The following is a 6000-nucleotide window of genomic DNA, read 5'->3' as shown; positions in this document are numbered from 1 at the left end:
CTTCCAGAGGCTCAGGCTCCTGAAAGGCGGAGGCTGGACACTGGAACTCAATGTGTGATCAGACTCAGGTCATAGCTCATATGTAGGACCTTTCTACCAGAACTCTCTCTCTCTCTCTCTCTCTCTCTCTCTCTCTCTCTCTCTCTCTCTCTCTCTCTCTCTCTCTCTCTCTCTCTCTCTCTCTCCCCCTCTCTCTCTCTCTCTCTGTGTGTGTGTGTGTGTGTAGTTCACAATAGAAGATTAAGGACTCAGTTTTCTCCCTCTATGGTTGGATCTAGGGATGGAACCCGGGTGCTCAAGCTTGAAATGTGCTGGCAAGTTTTACATAAACTTGGCACAAGCAGAGGTCAAAGGAGAAGAGAGTGCTGTAATTGAGAAAACTCATTCATAAGATCAGGCTGTAGTCAGGTATACAGCGCATTTTATTAATTAGTGTTTGATGGGGCATGAGGAGCATTGTGGGTGGTGCCATCCCTGGGTTAGGGGGTCCTGGCTTCAATAAGAAAGCAGGCTGAGCAAGCCAGAAAGTAGCATCCTTCCATGTCATAGGGTCCTGCCTCCAGGTTCCTGCCCTGTTTGACTTCCTCCAATGAACAGTGATGTGGAGGTCTAAGCCAAGTGAACCTTTATCTCCCCAAGTTACATTGGTCATGGTGTTTCCTTACAGCAATAGTAACCCTAAGTATGGCAGATGCAGAAGCCATGACCGGGTACTGCTTACTGGCTTGCTCAGCCTGCTTCCTTATAGACCCATGGCCTCCAGCTCAGGAATGGCCCCACCTACAATGGGCTAGGCCCTCCACCATTGATCACTAATTAAGAGACTCACAAGCCACAGTTACCTTCTGAGCCACCTCACTGGCCCCTGTCTGTGTAGCTTCATCAGGTGTTCCTCCTTGTGCCGCTCCTTGCTTACACCTCTATCAAATTTGCTTCTTCATGGATTCAATTATGGAATATTTTCCTCATGAGGCCATGCATTCCCCAGAACAGAGGCACATCTGTCTCAGGCACTGCTCAGTGCCAGGAACAATGCCTGGCACACAGTAGGTGCCCAAGAAAGTAGTCAAAGGAAAGAATGTTCACAAAGCCCTTGAACACTAAAATCTAGCAACGTAAAACTGCAGCTGCTGTAGAAATGTTTGGTTGTATTTAAGCAGTCCATCCAAGAAATTAAACCAGGCTGGAGAGATGGCTCAGCAGTTAAGAGCACTGACTGTTCTTCCAGAGGTGCAGAGTTCAATTCCCAGCAACCACATGGTGACTCACAACCATCTGTAATGGGTTCTGATGCCCTCTTCTGGTGTGTTTGAAGGCAATAACAGTGTACTCACATATATAAAATAAATAACATCTTTAAAAAAGAAAAGAAAAGAAAGGAAAAGAAAAGAAAGGAAACCGAGAGGCTGGACTGATGGCTGAATGATTGAGTATTTCCTGTACTTTCAGGGGACTGAAGTACTGTTCTCAGCACCCATTGCAGGAGGGTCACAACTGTCTGTATTTCCAGGTCTGGGGAGTCTAGTGCCCTCTACTGGCCCCCAAAATCACCTGCCTGAACATACTCCCCACACACAAATTTCTTTAAAAACAAACTAAAATAGATATTTGAAACATGATGTGCAGTCCTACATAGTTAGAATTGAGAGCTGACCCTGACAGTGCTCAGCCAGGGCCAGTGTTGACAAGTCTAAGGTCATGGTCTATAGGAGTTTCTTCTGTGTCACTGTGAAAGAGGATGGCATGTACAGACTCTGAGTGACACAGGGCCTGTGACTACTGAGATCAGAGGTGGATAAACTTGTTTCTGTCACCCAGATCTCTCCTCCATGTATATTTCTATGACCTTCTGTCTCACTTTTTTCCTGAAGGCTTCTATGTTGTTGTGGTTTCCAGGGTGATCTCCTGAGATGTGTTAAAACTTGAAGAAGTAGGGCATGGTCTTGGAGCCATGTCTTGGCTGGTTAAGAGCTCTGGCCGCGCTTGGCAGCTCACAATATATACTTCCAGTTTTAGGGGATTAGGGGATATGATACCCCCTTCTGGTCTCCATGGGTTCTTTACACAAGTGTGTACTACATAGATAGCAGGCAAAACACTCATACACACAAATATAGATAGATACATAGATACATAGATAGATAGATAGATAGATAGATAGATAGATACATGACTGATAGATGATAGACAGATGATAGATAAAGGATAGATACATGATAGACAGTAGATACATAGATGATAATTAGATAATCGATAGATGAAAGGTAGATAGATGATAGATAGATGATAGATGGACAGATGACAAATGATGCATAGATGATAGGTAGATGATAGACGGAGAGAGAGAGAGAGAGAGAGAGAGAGAGAGAGAGAGAGAGAGAGAGAGGGTGAAGGACAGAGGGAGAGATAGAGAGAGAGAGAGAGAGAGAGAGAGAGAGAGAGAGAGAGACAGACAGAGAGAGAGACAGAGAGAGAGACAGAGAGAGACAGAGAGAATTTGGAGTTAAACTGCTGGTAGGTCTTCTGGCCATTGTGTTGTGTGCTTGAGGGAACCCCAGTCCATCCCCTGTCTTATTTCTTGTCCTGGTCAACACACATGGTTATGTTATACCACACTCTTCTACCAGCATGTGCTGCCTCACCATAGGCTACAAACATAGGAGCCAGTTGTCTCTAAAGCAAAGCCCTCTAAAACCATAAGCCCAAATCAACCTTCCATCTTTGTAAGTGGACTGCCTCAGATGCTACTAACAGCGATGGATGCTGATGAATATAGATTTTTAAAGTCCTGCAAATCATTTCACACAGGCTGATAGCTAAAAAATTCACAGAAAAGCTGGATTTCTGACTCTTGGAAGTCTTATCCTGAGAACAATCATCAACTCATTCTCAGGGCATCAGTCAGTCAGGAAAATGGATGTGCTCATCTCAATGAAAAACCACTATGCTTTAGAAAGTGCCCTGTAACAACTCTCTGTGGAGACTTCCTTTGTGTCCCTTAAGAGCCTTCCTCTGTAGTAAATTTATCAATGTCCCCAGTAGACTAGGTGGCACAGTAGAGTTCGGGGATTCCCCAGGCAGCAGAGCAAACATTCTCTGCTCCAGGCAGTCTGTTCTGATTGCCATGGTCCCCTGCTAATCTGTCCCTGGAGTCACTGGGGAAAATGTCCACAGTGTATACACTTCCTGCCTGTTACCTTTCTGGGTGGTGGGTGGTGGAGACTCTGAGGCAGCTCTAAAAGCTGAGCTGAAAGCAGAGCTCTGTTTGTTACGGAAAGGCAATTTTAGACATAGACCATTCACTTCTATCACTCGAAACAGAAACAAAGTGTAAGGCATTCTTGGTGAGGGGTTTGTTTTTTGTTTTAATATAGCCCAGGCTGACCCTGAACTTGCTGTATAGCAGAAGATGAACCTGAACTCCTGAACTCTGCCTCCACCTCTGGAGACTGAGATAGCAGCCATCACACAATTTGAATTCTTAGAGAATTAACTTTTATTCAGGTTCAAAGTGAAATGGCAGATATGAGGAGTTCTTGTACTGTTGCTCACTCAGGCATTGAGCAGGTACACATGAAGTGTGCTGTAATTTCCCTGTCAGACCACCAAACTATCAGGACTAAACCCTGCCTTCTGGTAATTCCGTTTTGTTTCAGAAAGCTCCAAAGAGACTCCAAACTGACAAGTTCCAAGGAGAGGAGGATGGGAGGGGCTGCAGCTCAGTAGAGCATTAGCCTAGCATCCATGAGATTCTGGATTCGTCCCTAGCACAGCACAAACCAGGAGTGATGGTGCATACCTGTGATTTCAGCACTCTGGAAGTAGAGGCAGGAGGGTCAGGAAATCAAGGTCATTCTTGATCATATAATTGGAGACCAGCTTGGGGATATATGACCCCCTGTCTCAAAAGTGAATTCATGCATACACATACACACAGTTACAAAGAAGGAAGGAAGGAAGGAAGGAAGGAAGGAAGGAAAGAAGAAGGGAGGGAGGGAGGGAGGGAGGAAGAAGGAAGGAGGAAGAAAGGAAGAAAGGAAGAAAGGAAGAAAGGAAGAAGGAAGAATGAGAAAGATAATAAAGGGATAATTGAGATGTATCAAAAATTATTGAGAGTCTCAGGTACCGGCTGGAGAGATGGCTCAGCCGTTAAGAGCACTGACTGTTCTTCCAGAGATCCTGAATTCAATTCCCAGCAACTATATTGTAGCTCACAACCATCTGTAATGTGTTCTGATGCCCTCTTCTGGTGTGTCTGAAGACAGCGACACAGTTCTCACACAAATGAAATAAATAGATCTCTTTTTTTAAAAAAGTCTCATGTACATGGTGATTGGCTTACAGGGAAAAACATATGGAGAAAATCACATGATTAAAAAAACAATTTAAAAATATTTTCTTTAGAAGTCAGCATTACCTACCATCATTTAATAATCTCAAGGGAGACATTAGCACCATTTCTGGTTGATCAGAACCTTGTACTTCCAGTGGAGCCCCCTCCTGCTCTCCAAATCCCATGCTCTGCACACTTCTACTCAAGAGGAAATTGGGGCAGAAAATGGCAGCGGAGGCTGGTTCTCCTGCTCCCACCCTGTGATTCCTGTTTAATCTAGAATTTGAGCAGTTGGCTCTTCTCAGTCACCCTCACCCAGTGTGGGTGACAATAGTGGAAAACAAGTGGAGGGTGTGCTCACAGTGTCTGACTCCATCCTGGGAAACAGAAGTCAAGGCTTACAGCTTCCAGGATGTCCCACACTTTATTTGATCACAGTCACTACCACACAGAACACTAAGAGAATGCAGTAAAGAATATCAGGCCCTTCCCACACTAACTAAAGTCACATTGTGACCAAGAGGGAGAGTAACAGGTGAGTAGGGTGGAGGGAGAGGCATTGAGAGGACAGAGGGAATAATTCGGTGGTTAAGCACTGTTCTCAAATGCACAAGGCACTGGGTTTGAGTATCAGCACCACAGAAATTTACCAAATTAAAGAAAGCAAGGACAGAGAACACACAGGGCTGACATGAAACATAACATGCGCTGAAAAACCATGCTTTCTACAAATGTGTCAGTTTACCTGGTGTCATTGAGCCTTTGAGCTTTCACAAGCCCAGGCCAGTTGTCCCACTTGGAAGTGCCTTTCTCCTTCACCAGACCATCTCCTCTTCTGCTACCATGCACATGTCTTTGTCCATAATTTTATACCAGGACATAGGAACCTGGAAACCCAGGCTCAAGACCCCAGTCTATTCCTGTAGTATGCTGTCCCCAGACCTAGGTGTCATAGGTGAAGAGCAACTTCCCAATTAAAACTACACTGGTCCTACCCAACTGCCAGTGCTGGTCTGAATTCCTTTCCCTCAATTCTGGCCTTGGCTTCCACTCATATCTCTGAAAGCAAACTGATGTCCCATGACAGCCCACCAGAGCAGAGGTGTTTGGCAGGGGTCCTGGGAGGAGACATGAGTGGTTCCACCTGCCAGCCAGAGGACTCCTTGCTGAAACCTATCTGATGCTTCATCCACATGGCTCCACACTCTCTCCAAAGTGGTCTGCTTCCTTTCCATTCAGATGTTTAAAATCTCTATAGATTGGGGCTTAGGGTGGCCCGGAAGTATTATGTCAGGTGGTTTAAAGCACACTTTATAAAGTCATGTGCAGAAGACAAGGTAAATCTGGAGGAACTTTGCGGGTGTGGGACCTACAGATACTTAGGTGAGTGTGGACATAATGGGACCACTGCACCAGTTCCAGGGATGGCCAAATACACATTGTCTAGGTGTTATAGAGTTGGTGAGGCATAGTGTTCTCAAGCCACTATGAAACAATATTCAAAATATTATCTAGACAACTAAATGTACCAAGACTTTCCCACCCATCAATTCCTTACCTTCTTCACTGCTAACTGGTGCCAGGCATGAGAGCAAGTGCCATGAAACAGTTGGCAATTAAGGCAAAAGCTGACCAACAGTGGCTATGCCTGTGCAGTTGGCAGCCCC

The sequence above is a fragment of the Mus musculus genome, chromosome 11, assembly GCF_000001635.26.
Source record: "Mus musculus strain C57BL/6J chromosome 11, GRCm38.p6 C57BL/6J".
NCBI lineage: Eukaryota > Metazoa > Chordata > Mammalia > Rodentia > Muridae > Mus > Mus musculus.
The sequence above is the reverse complement of the archived record's forward strand: the minus strand, read 5'-3'. Positions refer to the sequence as shown.